This window comes from Prionailurus viverrinus, chromosome B1 (genome assembly GCF_022837055.1).
Source record: "Prionailurus viverrinus isolate Anna chromosome B1, UM_Priviv_1.0, whole genome shotgun sequence".
Classification (NCBI taxonomy): Eukaryota; Metazoa; Chordata; class Mammalia; order Carnivora; family Felidae; genus Prionailurus; species Prionailurus viverrinus.
The window spans coordinates 17,763,166-17,780,606 of NC_062564.1; the positions used below are offsets into that span (position 1 = coordinate 17,763,166).

The 17,441-nt window shown below is 38.9% G+C and overlaps 2 long non-coding RNA genes across 2 annotated transcripts in view; one reads left to right on the top strand and one right to left on the bottom strand.

Moving 5' to 3' along the window:
• Nucleotides 1-17,441, bottom strand: part of LOC125164461 (uncharacterized) — a 348,065-nt gene that overhangs the window by 162,045 nt on the left and 168,579 nt on the right. The window lies entirely within an intron of this gene.
• On the top strand, nt 1,007-15,749 carry LOC125164462 (uncharacterized). The gene is made up of 4 exons (XR_007151778.1): nt 1,007-1,062; nt 1,760-1,888; nt 4,842-4,985; nt 15,643-15,749. It is a non-coding gene; the product is annotated as an uncharacterized LOC125164462 (long non-coding RNA).

The following is a 17,441-nucleotide window of genomic DNA, read 5'->3' on the forward strand; positions in this document are numbered from 1 at the left end:
CAGACACAGTGCTAAGTGTTTTATGGACATTGCTTGATTTGATTTGCACAACGAGAATACTTATGAGTTAGGTATTATTATCTATAATTTACAAATGGGGAAACGGGAGCTTAGAAATATTAAAGAGTATCTACAAGGCCATGTAGCTTATGTGACAGAGCCTAGATTCTAAACCAGATTGGGATGATTCCAAAACTTATTTTCTCAATCAATATCACCAGTTTAATGCAGTCATTATTCCCTGTGGGTCAAAGATGCACAAAGAGCACAGCGTTAGCTAGTATTTCAAGAAAGCCTTATACAATTGTCAAGACATAGACAACATTAAATGCAATCTATTCCCTGAACAAAATGAGGAGACAAAGATCCATCATGGTTACTATAACACTGATAATAACCGTCCCCAAACCTTACCTACCTAGGTCATCAAACATTTTACCTTTATGAGGTCAAAAATAGAAAGTAACATTATCTAATATTAAAGATTCTGTTAGGGATTAAATATGACGAAGTACAGAAAGTGTGTAGAATACCAGGTTCCCAATAGGTGCTCAATAAATGGTATCTTGTAGCATTATTATTTAAAAGATCCATAGTGATGTTGTGAAAACGGGGGAGAGCCAGAAATATTAGGTTCAAATACAACCTCTGCAACTTGGTGATTATGTGGATACAGTCCAGTCATTTAATTTTTTGGCATGTAGTTTCCTAAGGAATGGGTTACTTATCTTACAGAATTGTAATCGAGGACAGTGTCTCCCTTCCCGATGGCCGACATGTTTCAGAATCCCAGCAAATGGAAACATTAATATTTATTATTGTCCTCACAGGATTTAAATCAAGTTATTTGCCAACAGTTCTTTTCTTGGAGGTGGAGGGTGTCGCCCAACTCCCATGGGAAAGTGTTTGCTGTGGGTGTGGCTGCACTACAGCAATGTGTGTCTGGAATTAAGAGGCCACTGAGGTTGGCTTCAGCTGGAGGCTGCTGGCTGCAGTACATCCTGTGGCAAGGCGGCACCCTGGGCCCTTCTGCTGGGCCTGCCTGACTGCTTTGGAATTCAGGTTTGTCTCCTTCAATTTTTGTTTCTGTCTCCTTTCTACCTTTGCACTATAGCCAAGGCCATTCCAACCTCGGTGGGGCAGTGGGAAGACTTTGCGGTCCTTGTGGGAAACAGAGCGTAACTGCTGTGGGAGAGAAGGACCAGGCCAACTGTGACCGTACACAGAGGGCACTCCATGTGACAGCACTGTCATGTATTTGTTACTCGTTCTCTTGGCAAATCTTCACTTTCTTGAGAAACTTGTTTCATAGAAATCAAATAAGAAAATAATACAGAGTGAAAACAAGGCTTTTCTTAGGTAAATAACACTTACTTAATTCCTTCTGACACTAACAATTTATTTAGAAAGCTATTAGAAGTTCTAAAGTTATTAAGTTACTAAGTTAAGTCAAAACCTCCTGCAAAGTTCTAAACTAGTAAAAAACAAAAAAACAAAAAAACCATTTCCCCGTCTCCCCTTCCTCCTTTCCCCTCCATGCCAGGTGTTTATCTCAGGTCTAAATATCCATAATACCACTTTTTCCATTTTAAAATTCCCAAATTTGTCCTCCTCACTGATGGAAAAAAGGGTGACTCTAAACTCCTGCTTCTAGGCTGCTAGGGATTAGATGGAATGCACTGGAAGCCTGGAGAGGACAGGTGATTACTGACTCTACCCTTGCACATCACAGCTCTCCTCTCTCAACCTACTGCCCCAGGAAAGGCATGCTTTGCCTGTGTGGGAGGGAGCTGAGGAAGTCTGAGCCATCCACAACCGACCATCTGAAGTCACTTTCCCAGGGAGCCGAAGACGCACATGGCCAGACACTGCTCTGCTTTTCAAAGAGGTGAGTCCTTTCTTGTTTCCTAACTGCCACTTAAAAACTCCAGACAAAAATTAAACTGTTGATACATGCAACCGAGCCTTAGCATGGAATAACTTCTTTCAAAGAGATAGCAGTTTGTTGGGGGTGGGGGTGGGTGGGTTGCTAAATTGTGATGTGAAATCAAGGTCAATTTTCTTTGATAATAAGATATGTATAAATCAGAAAGGCTGATAATACTACAACAGGAAAAGAACGTAGAGCATTTGGGGGCTTAATTGTGCTTCCATTCTTTTTTACAACTGTGTACTTTGAAGGAAAATGCCAAGTTCCGTTTAGGTTTTTTTGTTGAAAATAATTTCCAAAGACCTACCTTACCTGAGTCTTTCTGCTGCTTTGCTTTTCTATTACCATTAGAATTACCCTGCCGGGTATTAGAATTAGAATTAGAATTAGAATTCTGCCCCTGCCGGGATGATATCACAAACAGCAGTGGTGTTTGCTTACTTCTAGCCCATTGCACATCTTCTTTAACCTAGAATTACCATGTTTTATTTAAATCATCAGTGAATTAACCAAACTGCAAAACGAATATTTTAATCTCTGTTCAATGGGTTTTCTCTGACCTAGAAAAAATATGCTTTATGATGGAACTCATGAAAACTAATACATGGGGCGTCTGAGCGGCTCAGCTTGTAAAGCAACCGACTCTTGATGTTGGCTCAAGTCATGATATCGTGGTTTGAGTTCGAGCCCCCCATCGGGCTCTGAACTGACAGCATGGAGCCTGCTTGGGATTCTCTGTCTCCCTCTGTCTCTGCCTCACTCCCTCTCTCTCTCTCCCTCTCTCTCAAAAAATAAAAATAAAAATTAAAATTAAAATTAAAATTAAAATTAAAATAAAATAAACAAACTTAAAAAAAGAAAACCAATATTTATCTCTGGCTTTCCTCTGCTCTGAATGTTGTGTTACTTTGAAGGCATTCAAAGATGTCTAAGCCAGTTTATACCTTGACTTTTCTTAGAACTCTATAGTTTCTTTTGTGGTATCTGAAGACAGACCTGGGCATAGAGTTTCTGTGCGCATGCAAAAAGCATGAGCGCCAAGACCAGAAACCAAAGTCCACACGCCTGTCTTCCTGTGGCAACTTCTGTCCCCCACACTGGGCCCATGTCACAACCCCTGGGGTTCCAAGTGAGCAAATGGCAGCCTTGCTTTCTTTTTGCTCCTGGGCATGAGTTGGTTGTGGTCACAGTCACACAGTCATCCTCACTGGGGTCACCTTTCCCCCTCCGGACTATGTCCCCAGGTCTCCCCGCTTCCTGGCCCCTTCTGCCTCAGTTTCCCAACATGCTCCTGGTCTTTAAAGATCCCAATGGTTATGACTCCCAAGGAAGTCAAATGACTAATATGTACGCTATAATATCTTTTGAGTGAGACGGCAAATATGGGAGAGATAAGGGTTAAAGATTTACCTTGGACAAAACTCAACTTTGGAATTTTCATACATTTGTTTATATATTAGCTCCTGTCTACACGGGTGAAGGTAAGGGAGAGGAAGGGAGGGGCTGGTGGCCAGGAGAACAGAGGGAGGGAATCCTGCAGAGTTGCTTTCTGCAGCAGCTCAGAGGCCTGGGATCTGGGCTAGGCTGGGCGGCCAGCTAGCTCCTCCTTCAGACAGACAGTCTCCTCCACTCCCTCCTTCTCAGCTCTGGCCCTTACAGCAGAGAGTGTGGAGTAAGCATTTTCTCTCACTGCCAGGGGGCATTTACGAAACTGGCTCATTCTCCACACACCCCACCCCACCCCCAACAACCCCGCATATTTTTTTTAATCACAAACTGGAGTGAGGGGAAATACTCATTGTTGGGAAGTTAGATCTTCTCACAAGGTCAGTTTGTGCCTATTACCCACTGAGAAGAGAACAATTTGAGCAAATGATCACATTTAATTAGAAAAAGAATGAGGCTTAGCTCCTAATGACAATGGGCAATTTGAGTAATTAAAATTATTTTAGAAAAGCACTGATTTCTTCTAAATTAAAATATGCCCAGAAGCAATATATATATATATATACGTATATACGTATATATATATATATATACAGATAACTTTTTTGTTATTCAGTCTTTCTCATTTTAAACCACTTGTGCACTGACTTTTCCATTTATGCAAGAGGATGTTCTATATCTCAGAATAATAATTGAAAATGCCCCCATAAATACTTTAAATTTATGAGGTTCTCACTGGCTAAACTACAATTCCTTTAGTGTAACAGCTGAAGAAAAGCATAGAATTCTAGAGAAAACCGTTCTTGGCTTTAACTTCTTTATGTTCAGCAGCCTTATTATTGTCAAAATTCCCCAAATTAAAACGCAAAACTCCGCTTCTTGGCTGGGCTCGGTTACTTAACCTTAATAAAATATAAGAGTCTGTTTCATTAATCGGAAACATACCAGACACAGGGCATGAATTTTATCTTCCACTCTGTCCTCTGTATTTCGGAATGATGATAATAATAATAATAAAAATCCTAGCATTTGGCAGCCAGACAATTGTGTTCTCTTTGTTTCTATCATGTTCCTATGTAAAATGAATTTCTCAGACAGACTAAATGCCTTAAGGGGCAAAAATTCCAATGATCCTCTCCCCTGGAAATCTTTAAAAATAGAATAAACTTTCATTTGTCTGGGTGTGGTTTAAGCGCCGTCTGTCTTTGGCAGAGGGATGGTTTAGTTGACCTACTGATGTTGCTTTAAGCTGCATGATCACTTAGGGGGAGAATTTTCCTTTAATCCTTGCCAGATTTAATTTATCACAACAATGCATGCTCTTACAGATGTAGTAAAACAAAAAAGGGGGTGCAATCTTCTTTTCCACTGTAAAGTAATAAAACAGTTTCTCAAATTTGAGAAACTAAGATTAAATCAAGAAAATGTCTGATTTTTTTCCCCCTCTTCAAACTTCTACTGAAAGATAGTGAAACATGATAAATAGCATGCTATTTAAGACAAGATGTTTTCAAACAACTGGACCAAATCAACAAAACGGAACCATATGCTTCATGAAGACCACCTTCATATTCCTCACAGGAACCTGAAGCTGGGCATCTGGACAGAGGTAGGGGGAGGCACTGACCATGCCAAGGGGTGCTGATGGGCACTGACAGAATGGGGAGTGGGAGAGGGCTGGGGAAAGTGCTGTCACAGATACGGAACCACCAGGGTCAGCCCAGGCCCTTGTTATATGTGCGTCATGTGCCCTCCTGTTGACCTCCCAGACACTCTGCGGACAGCCACAAATTCCCCAGAAGGCCAACCGCACGCCCCCCCCCCCCCCCCCCGCCAAACCCTTGCAATTGGACTCATTATATAATGAAAGTTTCCACTTTCCTCAGAAACACCAAGGGAAAAAAATAGTGTTATTATGTCAGTACATTGCTCATTAACACATATACACACACGGAGGCCTAAGAGTGGGTCAGTTTTTTAAAACTATTATTTATAGTCAAATTCTAAGTCATATGTATTCAAATGTTCACCAATTCCTTCTCTCTCTCTTTTAAACTTTATTTTGAGGGTTAGGGTTAGGGTTAGAGAGACAGAGAGAGAGAGGCAGAGAGACAGGGAGACAGAATCCCAAGCAGGCTCTGTCCTCAGGGTTTGATCTCAAGAAGGGTGAGATCATGACCTGAGCAGAGATCAAAAGTCAGATGCTTAACCAACTGAGCCACCCAGGCACCCCTTTTTCTTTCTCTTTCAAGAGAGAAGCCAAAGTTTGTTTTTAACCATCAAGCTTTATTTAGGTATTATTTACTTATCTGAAAATACACCCGTTGTATGTGTGGAGATCAATGTTTTTTAGTGAATTTATAAAACTGTGTAATCATCACTACACCCCAGTTTTAAAATGTTTTCCTGCACTTCAATAAGTTCCTCATGTCCATTTGTAGTCAATCGCCTCTCCGATCCCCAGCCCCAGGCCAAGCACTGACTGCTTTCAGCTCTACAGATATGCTTGTTCTAAAAATTTTATACAAAAATTGTTTCTCGGCCTTTTGGCTAAGATCATGTGTAAAAATTTTACACAAATCAAATAATACAACAGGGGGTCTTTTTTTGAATGCTTCTTTCACTTAGATGATTTTGATGTTCACCTGTGTTGTATATGTGTCAGTAGCTGATGCCTTTTTATTGCTGAACAGTGTGAACAGTATGCCAATGTATAGATATACAGCATTGCTTTTGTTATCAGTTCACTAGTTCGTAGACATTTGGGTTTCTGATTTTGGATTACCATGAATACGCTGCTGCGAACATTCAGATGCAAGCCTTTGTGCTGATTTAAGTTTACACTGTTCTTGGGTAGACAGCCAAGAGTGGAATTTTTATTCCAGATGCTAAGTTTACATTTAACTTTTTAAAAGAAACATTGCTTTCCAAAGTGATTGCATCATTTTACATTCCCTTCCGCAATGTATGAGGATTCCAATTGTTCCTTGTCAACACTTGTTATTATCTGAATTTTGATTAGAGCCATTCTAGAGTGTGTGAAGTTATGTCTTACTATGATTTTGCTTTGCATTTACCTAAAGATTTATGATGTTAAGCATCTTTCCAAATGCTTACTGGATATTTTTTATATTTTCTTTGGACAAATGTCTATTCATATCCTTTACCCATTTTTAAATTGGGTTGTTTGTTTTAAAGTTTTATTTTTTATTTGAAAGGGACAGAAGCAGTATGAGTGGGGAGGGGCAGAGAGAGAGGGAGAAAGGGAATCCCAAGCAGGCTCTGTGCTGCTGACACAGAGCTTGATGTGGGGCTTGAACCCATGGAACCGTGAGATCATGACCTGAGCCTAGACCGAGTTGGATGCTTGACAGACTGAGCCACCCGGCCACCACAGGGTTGTTTGGTTTTTTTATTATGAGTTGTAGATGCTGTCAACTGAAAGGAAGGCACTCAGGGTAGGTTAGTGAATGCTTTATTCATTGTCTTAGTAAGAACACAGCCCAGGAAACAGTCCTTCGCATTGCTCTGAAGAATAGCTCTGGAGTTATAGGGGATTATATGTCAACAGGGGAATGGGGTTTACATGCCTGCAAGCACTTCTCCAAATATTTGTGTGTCACAAGGCATACGGTTTGGTTGATAAAATTAGGGTTTACTGATTTCCACATAGACATGTGTAAGACCCCTAGGTGATCTTAATAAATTATGTTTCTATCATAATTGATTATTCAAAAATATCATTTGCATGCCTCTGCTTAACTGATTTTCCAGTTCTTCCTGTTATGTTTTTAAGTTTTTATTTGTAATTCCAGTTAGTTAACACACAGTATTATATTAGCTTCAGGTGTACAATACACTAATTTAACACTTCCATACATCACCCTGCATTCATCACAGGTGCACTACTTAATCCCTATCACCTAGTTCACCCATGCCCCCCACCCACCTCCCTCCCTTCTGTCAACCTTTGTTCTCTACCGTTAAGAGTCTCTTGGTTTGCCTCTCTCTTTTTTGTTTCCCCTTTCCTTGTTTGTTTTGTTTTTTAAATTCCATGTATGAGTGAAATGATATGGTATCTGTCTTTCTCTGACTTATTTTGTTTAGCAATATAATCCCCAGCTCTGTGTCATTACAAATGACAATATTTCATTCTTTATGGCTGAATTATATTGCATTATATAATGCATTGATAGGCATTCTTCTTTTGTTGTTGTTGTTGTTGTTGAAGTTTCCTTTTTCTTAATAATTTATTTTTTAATTTACATCCAAGTTAGTTAGCATATAGTGCAACAATGATTTCAGGAGTAGATTCCTTAATGCCCCTTACCCATTTAGCCCATCCCCCCTCCCACAACCCCTCTAGCAACCCTCTGTTTGTTCTCCATATTTAAGGGTCTCTTATGTTTTGTCCCCCTCCCTGTTTTTATATTATTTTTGGTTCCCTTCCCTTATGTTTACCTGTATTGGATCTTAAAGTCCTCATATGAGTGAAGTCATATGACTTTTGTCTTTCTCTGACTAATTTCACTTAGCATAATACATTCTAGTTCCATCCACATGGTTGCAAATGGCAAGATTTCATTCTTTTTGACTCCCAAGTAATACTCCATTGTATATATATACCACTTCTTCTTCTTCTTGGTGATGGAAAGTATGGCTGTTTCCATCATTTGACTATTGCAGATAATGCTGCTATAAACATGTACATCTATCCCTTTGAATTTGCATTTTTGTATTCTTTAGGTAAATACCTGGTAATGCAATGGCTGTATCACAAGGAAGTTCTATTTTTAACTTTTTGAGGAATCTCCACACTGTTTTCCAGAATGGCTGCACCAGTTTGCATTCCCATCAACAGTGCAATAGGGTTCCCCTTTCTCCACATCCTCACCAACATCTGTTGTTTCTTGTGTTGTTGATTTTAGCCATTCTAACAGGTTGGGGTGGTATCTAATTGTGGTTTTGACTTGTATTTTTCAGATGATGAGTGACATTGAGCATCTTTTCATGTATCTGTTAGCCATTTGGTTGTATTCTTTGGAAAAATGTCTATTCGTGACTTCTGCACATTTTTAAATTGGATTATTTGTTTTTGGGTGTTGAGTTTTATAAGCTCTTACATATTTTGGATAGTAATCCTTTATTGAATATGTCATTTGCAAATATCTTCTCCAATTCTGTAGGCTGCCTTTTAATTTTGTTGATGTTTCCTTCCCTGTGCAGAAGCTTTTTATCTTGATTATGTCCTAATAATTTATTTCGTTTTTGTTTCCCTTGCCTCTGGAGACATATCTAGAAAGAAGTCGGTAAGGCTGATGTCAAAGAGGTTGCTACCTGTGTTCTCCTATAGGATTTTTATGTTTTCATGTCTCACATTTAGGTCTTTAATCCATTTTGAATTTATTTTTGTGTCTGGCGTAAAAAAGTGGCCCAGTTTCATTCTTTTGCATGTAACTGTCCAATTTTCCCGACATCATTTTTTGAGGAGACTTTTTCCCATTGGATACTCTTTCCTTCTTTGTCAAAGAGTTATTGCTATAGGTTCATTTCTGGGTCTTCTATTCTGTTCTATTGATCTAGTTGCCTTTTTCCCCCAATACCATACTGTTTTGATCACTACAGCTATGTAATATAACTTGAAGTTGGGAATTGTGATGCCTCTAGCTTTGCTTTCTTTTCTTTTTCAAGATGGCTTTGGCTATTTGGGGTCTTTTGGGTTCCATACAAATTTTAGGATTGTTTGTTCGAGCTCTGTGAAAAATGCTCTTGGTATTTTGATAGGTACTGCATTAAATGTGTAGATCTCTTTGGGAAATATAGATATTTGAACAATATTTGTTCTTCCAATCCATGAGCATGGAATGTCTTTCCATTTCTTTGTGTCCTCTTAAATTTCTTTCATCAGTGTTTTATAGTTGTCAGAGTACAGGTCTTTCACCTCTTTGGTTAGGTTTATTCCTTGGTATCTTATTTGTTTTTGGTGCAACTATAAATGAGTTTGATTCCTTAATTTCTCTTTCTGCTGCTTCATTATTGGTGTATAGAAATGCAACAGATTTCTGTATGTGGATTTTGTATCCTGCAACTTTATTGAATTCCTTTATCAGTGCTAGTAGGTTTTTGGTGGAATATTTCAAGTTTTCTATATAGAGTATCATGTCATCGGCAAATAGTGAAAGTTTTACTTCTTCCATACAGATCTGGATGCTTTTTACTTCTTTGTGTTATCTGGTTGCTGTTGCTAGGACTTCCAGTACTGTGTTGAATAATAATGGTGAGAGGGAACATCCCTGTCTTGTTCCCCACTGTAGAGGGAAAGCTCTCAGTTTTTCCCCACTGAGGATGATATTAGCCGTGGGTTTTTCATACATGGGCTTTATATGTTGAGGTATGTTCCCTCTAAACTTACTTGGATGAGCGTTTTTTTTTTTTTAATCACAAATCGATGTTGTACTTTGTCAAATGCTTTTTCTGCATCTATTGAAATGGTCATATGGTTCTTATCCTTTCTTGTATTAATGAAGTGTATTATGTTGATTGATTTGTGAATATTGAACCACTCTTGCAACTCACAAAGAAATCCCACTTAATCATGGTGAATGATTTTTTAATGTATTGTTGGATCCAGTTTGCTAGTATTTTATTGACAATTTTTGCATCCATGTTCATCAGGGATATAGCCTGTAGTTCTCTTTTTTAGTAGTCTTTACCTGGTTTTGGTATCAGGGTAATGCTGGCCTCATAGAACGAATTTGGAAGTTTTTCTTCCTTTTCTTTTTGGAATAGTTTGAGAAAAATAGGTATTAACTCTTCTTTAAATGTTTGGTAGAATTCACCTCTTAAGCCATTTGGCCCTGGAATTTTGTTTGTTTGGAGGTTTTTTGATTACTCATTCAATTTATCTTCTGGTTTATGGTCTGTTCAGGTTTTCTATTTCTTCCTGTTTAAGTTTCATAATTCATATGTTTCTAGGAATTTATACATTTCTTCCAAGTTGTCCAATTTGTTGGTATCTAGATTTTCAAAGTATTCACTTATAATTGTTTGTATTTCTGTGAGTGTTGGTTGTTATTTTTCCTTTCATTTGTAATTTTATTTATTTTGGTATTGTCTCTTTTTCGATAAGTATGGCTAGAGGTTTATCAAATTTATTATTTTTTTCAAAGAACCATCTCCTGGTTTCATTGATCTGTTCTATTTTTTGTTTGTTTTTTTGTTTTAGTTCCAATATAATTTATTTCTGCTCTAATATTTATTATTTCCTTCCTTCTGCTGGCTGTAGGCTTTGTTTATTGTTCTTTTCTAGCTTCTTTGGGTATAAGGTTAGGGCGTTTATTTGAGATTTTTCTTTCTTCTTTAGGTAGTTCTGTGTTGCTATATACTTTCCTCTTAGGACCACTTTTTTCCTGCATCCCAAAGGTTTGGGCCATTGTATTTTTTAAAATTTTCTTCTTTGATTTCCTGTTGATCTATTCATTGTTTACTAGCATGTTGTTTAACCTCTATGTATTTGTGGTCTTTCCAAATTTTTTCTTGTGGGTGACTTCTCATTTATAGCATTGTGATCAGAAAAATTTGAATGGTATGATTTCAAGTTTTTGGTATCAGGGTAATGCTGGCCTCATAGAATGAATTTGGAAGTTTTCCTTCCTTTTCTTTTTGAGGCCTGATTTGTGGCCTAATATGTGATCTATTCTGGAGAATGTCCCGTGAGTACTTGGGAAAAATGTGTATTCTGTTGTTTTAGGATGGAATGTTTTGAATATATCAGGTCCAGTGTGTCATTAAAAGCCATTGTTTCCTTGTTTGTTTTCTGTTTAGATGATCTGTGCATTGATGCAAGTGGAGTGTTAAAGCCCTCTACTATTATTGTATCAGTATCAATTTGTTCCTTTATGTTTATTATTGTTTTATATATTTGGGGGCTGCCATGTTGGGTGAAAAAATATTTACAGTTGTTAGATCTTCTTGTTGGATTGTCCCTTTTATTATGATGTAATGCCCTCCTTTATCTCGTTACAACCTTTGTTTTAAAGTCTAGTTTGTCCAATATAAGTATTGCTTTCTTTTGCATTCATTAGTGTGACAGACGTTTCTCCATCCCCTCACTTTCAGTCTGCAGGTGTCTTTCAGTCCAAAATGAGCCTCTTGTAGGCAGCATATAGATGTGTCTTCTTTTTTGTCCATTCTGACACCCTATGTCTTTTGATTAGAGCATTTAGTCCACTTACATTCAAAGTAACTACTGATTTATATTTACTGTCATTTTATTACTTGTTGTTTCTGAAGATTTTCTGTAATCCTTTCTTGTCTTTGTTACTTTTAGTCTCTCCTTTCCACTCAGTGAGTTCCCTTTAATATTTCTCGCGGGGCTGGTTTAGTGGTCATGAACTCCTTTAGTTTTTGTTTATCTAGGAAACTTTATCTCTCCTTCTATTCTGAATGATGGCTTTGCTGGACAGAGTATGCTTGGTTGTTTTCTATTCAGCAGATTCAGATTTTTCCTATTCAGCACTGTAAATATATCAAGCCATCCACTTCTGGCTTGCCATGTTTCTGTTGAGAAACCTCCAGTAAGCCTTATGGGTCTTCCCTTGTAAGTTAAGGATGGCTTTTGCCTTGGTGCTTTTAAGATTTTTTTCTTTTTCACTATATTTTGCAAATTTACTTATAATATGTCTTGGTGTTGACCTGCTTTTGTTGATTTTGATGGGAGTTCTCTGTGCCTCCTGGATCTGGATATCTGTTTCCTTCCCCACGTTGGAGAGTGTTCAGCTATTACATCCTTAAGTAATTTTCTGCTCCCTTTTTTTCTCTCTTCTTCTGGGATTGTCATTATGTTTGATAGAGTCAATGACTTCCCTAAGTCTATTCTCATGTTCCATAATTCTTTCTCTCCTTTGTTCAACTTCATTATTCTCCATTATTTTGTCTGGTAGGTCACTAATTTGTTCCTCTGCTTCTTCCAGCCTGCTCTTCATTGTATCAAGCCTGTTTCCAATCTCATTTTTTAAACTCTCTTATCTCTGTGGTAAGGGTATCCCTGATTTCTATCCTTTCTCAAACCCAGTGAGTATCCTTATGATTGTTGCTTTAAATTCTCCATCAGGCATGTTACCATATCTATTTTGCTTAGATCTCTGGCCATGGCCTGATCTTATTCTCTCATTTGGGATAAATTCCTCCACCTTGGCATTTTGTCTAGGTCTCTGCCTTCATCTGTGTATTAGAAAAGACACTTATGTTTTCTGCTGTTCAACATAATGTCTTTATGAAGAAGAGCTCATGTAGTGTCCACAGCCTGGCACTTCAGGGAGTGTCTCTGGTGTGTGCTGCCTGCACTCTGCTGTTGTGTTGTGGCTTCTCTGTCCTTCAGGCTGGTCGTCTGCAGAGGCTCTCCTCGCCTGTTGTGGGCAGTGTTTGGTCCTTGGCCTGAGTGTGGTGAGCTTTAACTAGGTGTGCTCCGGTCTGCTTGTGAAATGATATCTGATACTACTTTCAGGAGAACTAAGGCCCTGCAGGACTCTCTGGTTGGGAGATGTGGTGTGGTCAGGGGTTTGTGCTGGTTTTCTGGGGGAAGGGCCCGCCCCATTGGGATAAAGGCAAACTTGGCAGAGAGGGGTAGTTTCACCACAGCACATGGGGTTGGGGCTTGGTATAAGCAAGTTAGGCAGCCAGTGTGGGTGTTGGCCTGCTTTCTGCAGGTGGCTCTATCTTTATGCTGAGGGGTAGGAGAAGGAAATGGCTCCAGTCAGCTCCTTTTCTCCCTTAAGAGGTGTCTCCATGAACACTGCCTCTCAGAGACATGCTCCAAGAAATCAAATAATCTCCCAGCTGTGTACCCCAGGCGTTTTTCAGATCACTGTTTCCATGCTGTCTGCTTCCGGGATTTTTTGCCTGCCTACTTTCCAGGAGCAGCACAGTGCCCTCCGTGCTCTATCTCAGTCAAACTGCTGACTTTTAAAACTCCAGACTTTAAGCCCCACTAGTTGCAAGAACTCACGAAATTTAGCCCCTCTCATTTCCAAGCCAATGGCTTTGGGGAAACTTTCTCCTTGTGCATTCCCCTGCGTGCTCCTCTCTCTCTCACTCTTCTCTGTGTCCATGGCTCCCTCCTCTCCACAGTACCCACGATCCATTTCTCCCCTAAACTACATCTCTGCCCTTCCTATCATCCTTGATGTGGCCTCTTCTCTCCCATTAGTCAAGGAGTTTGTTCTGCCAGGCTTCAGGTCTATTTCTGGGGTATTTAGGATGATTTAATAATTACCTAGTTGTATTCATGGGATGAGACAAGCCTCAGGTCCTTCTACTCCACCATCATCTCCCCTCTCCTATAAGCCAGTTCTTCCTGTTATTGGTATCTCCTTCGGATATCAAGGAGTCACGGAAGGCACGGGGCATGGAAAGGTCACAAAAGGCTGACATCAGTCACCTACCAAAGTTTTAGTGTACAATGTTCTTCATAGATTATGGATACAAATCCTTTATAAGATACATGATTTGAAAATATTTTCTATCAGGCTAGGGCTTGTCTTTTAACTTTAATGGTATCTACTGAAAAACAAAAGTTTTAACATTTTGATGCAGTCCAATCTATCAATTCTTCTTTTATAGATCATGATTTTAATGTTACATCTAAGAAATCATTGCCTAACACAATTTCAAAAATATTTTAGCTCACATTTCCACTAGAATTTTTACAGATTTATCTCTTACATTTAGGTTTATGATCCGTTTTTCGTTGATTTCTGTGTATGGTGTCCTGTAAAGATTTAAGATTATTATTATTGCTTTCTTTGCATATGAATATCCAATAATTCCATTGCCATTTGTTGAAAAAAATATCCTTTCCCCATTGAATTTCTTTGGCTCTGTCAAAAATCAATGACCGTAAATATTAGGTTTATTTCTGAACTTTCTATACTGTTCCATTGATCTATATGTCAATTTTTATGCTGATCATACTGCCTTGATAATTGTAGCTTTATAATAAGTTCTGAAGTTCCCCTTTGTTCTTTTGTAAGTCATTATCCCTGTACTACTTCTTCCACTGTAGGCAATGGTTTAATTTCTAATCCTAGAAGATTATGAAAGAAGAGATCATCTTTTCCTTTACACCTCTCTCATGTGTTAGCATCTTCTTCCTGGCTCTTATGTAAATCAGTTTTTGCAACATAACATACCACCTCAGAACTAGTGGCTTAATAGAACACACATTTATTTAGCCCACAACCCCAGGAGTCAGCAATTTGGGATGTGCTCAGCTGAGCAATTTGTTTTTCTCTGGCTCTTTTTCATGTGTCTGTGGTCAGCTGCCAGCCCCTTTGGTAGTTCTCCTTCCGGAGGTTGACTGGATGGCAGCTGGGGCAGTGGTGGGTAACTGGGTCATGTGTTTCTCACCATCCACCAGGGTAACCTGAGCTTGTTTCCATGGTGGCAGAGTACCAACAACTCTAGAAGGAAAACTTTTCAATTCTCTGCTAGTGTATCCTCTGTCCCATTGGCCAAAACCAGTAACAAAGCCAAGACTAACAATAATTTGGAAGAGTTTTGCCAAAAGTGAATACAAGGATGTATGAACTAATCGAAGGTACTGCTGGGGTCAATCTACCACAGTTTTTGGCAACATGGTGAAATTACCTGCTTCAAATATGAAGACAGCCAAGTTTCTGAGTATGAACCAATCAAAATTTAGCAAACCAGTTATTTCAAAGTAACAGTTTGGGGTCATTGGGACTTATTCTTGCACAGATTTCCAATCCATAGAGCCCACATCTCATCCAGTAGCTAACACCAAAGACTAAGGACATAGGGAAAGAAAATGGTTCCTTATAGTTTTCCTTAGGATCACAAAACTTTTAGATTGGGGAAACTAAAAGAGTCCAAAATATTTCCTCAATTAGAACATTTAGGGACCTTCAATTCCAACCCTTCCTATCTTAACATGATTTACTTTTAGAACAGAATAATCTTAGAGATCTTCAGGATCATAAAGACCAAATCTGAAGGTTGTACCTTAGAGCTTCATTGAAAGGGTAGTGCTCTTTACCTGACTAAGTCTAAGCACCAGGGCATCCTGACATTAGGATTCACCACTCCTGTATAAATAATCAAACCACACAAGTGTTTTCCTGTATTTTTTTCTGGAAAAAACATCACAAGCAGCTATTAGCGTTTTGGTAAGAGATGAAGCTTTAATTCCTAATTCATAATAGTCAAAATTAAATCATTTTTATCTTTTTTCTCACTACCTATGTTAGACTCTCTGCTGCCATCACTGTTACGAAAACATTTGGAATATTTTAGCAAATGCGTGGGCTTGGAAGTAGATGAGAGGCAGGAAGCTGCACGGTCTGGGCTCAGATTGGTGAGTTAAGATTACCTGCTTCAAGCTGTAAGTATTTGGTGAATAGTTTCAGTATGTTATAACAGTAGCTATGGATTAAATATATTCTTGAAAAAAATTTTTAATGTTTATTTTTGAGGGGGGGGGGAGAGAGAGAGAGAGAGAATGAGTGGGGGAGGGACAGAGAAAGAGAAAGACAGAATCCAAAACAGTCTCCAGGCTCTGAGCTGATAGCACAGAGCCCAACATGGGGCTCAAACCCACAAACCGTGAGATCAGGACCTGAGCCGAAGTTGGACGCTTAACAACTGAGCTACCTAGACGCCCCTAAATATATTCTTTGGGTCAACCAGGAAAATTCACCACCTGTGACATTATATTGAAAACAATAATTTAGCAAATAGCTTTGCAAATATAATCTCTTTGAAAACTGGGGTAAATCTGAGTTGTCTTTATTTCAGAACATTATAGATAAAAGCTGGATCAATATGAGAATTTGGGAAGACTTTTCTGGCTAACCTAACCAATTAAATCAATTCCATCCAGGCAATATAAGTAAAGTTGATTTTCTCCTCCTCAGGCAAGTTTGTTGATTAAAATGATTATTTTAGTATTTTATGGTGGGACTGCAGATGTGGAACTGGACCCGACAAATTTAAGTCATTGCCAGTCCAGATCACTTCAGGTGCCTAGTAAGACTAGTTGCTGTTTTTGTTTGTTTATCTGTTTGTTTTTTAAGGTTTATTTATTTATTCTGAGAGAGAGACAGCATGAGTTGGGGAGGGGCAGAGAAAGAGGGAGAAAGAGAATCCCAAGCAAGCTCTGATACAGGGCTCAAACCCACAAACTGTGAGATATGACCTCAGCCGAAACCAAGAGTTGGATGCTTAACTAACTGAGCCACCCAGGCACCCCAGGACTAGTTTCTTAATGTTGGTTGTCCTGGCTGTCATTGTATAAAGAAGCTTCTGAGGAAGTGAAGGCTTGTCCTTCGTCAGAGAGAGGTGTAGCTGCCACCTTGTAGAATGGAGGTTTAATTGAATCACCTGCGGGCTTCAGACTCTGTTTAAATATGTGGATGAAACAAGAAAGATGATGCCTGACAAAGAAAAGTGGCTTTGTTAATTAAATTAGCAGTGGAAAATTTACAAGCTTTAATTAGTATAAAATAAGCCACAGAAATAAAGATAGTGATTAAAGCAGACTAATCTGATTAGAATCACAATGTGCGTTGTTACAGGCTAGTTGATGGTAGAGACTCCCCAGCGGAGTCTGGCCAGATGCAGGAACCCACTTGGAAGAAAAGGGTACTTTGCACCCAAGCCTGGAGCTGCCTGTTGGATTGCTAAATCATTTGGGGGGGGGGGGGGGATTATGCCAGAAAAACACTGTGAGAGGCGTGGGCACTGGTGAATTGATAAAAGCCTTCTTTCTGGGAGAAAGCCTATAAAATCCATGACCACCTGCAGTGAAGGGAGCTAAAATTAAACTTCAGAACCCTCACTAGCTGAGCAAGATTTCACCCAGCCTCTCAAAACTTCAAACTTATGAAAAGTCTGGAGAGTCAGAAGGTGGTTAAGTTGTCCATACTTTCTTAGTTCACACCCACACAATGAAAGCAGTGTCCATTCGAGACATTTAGACAAAGAATATCCAAGTATCCTGTGTGTTGAGAGAAATGTTAAATTCAATGCAGTACAAATCACAACATTA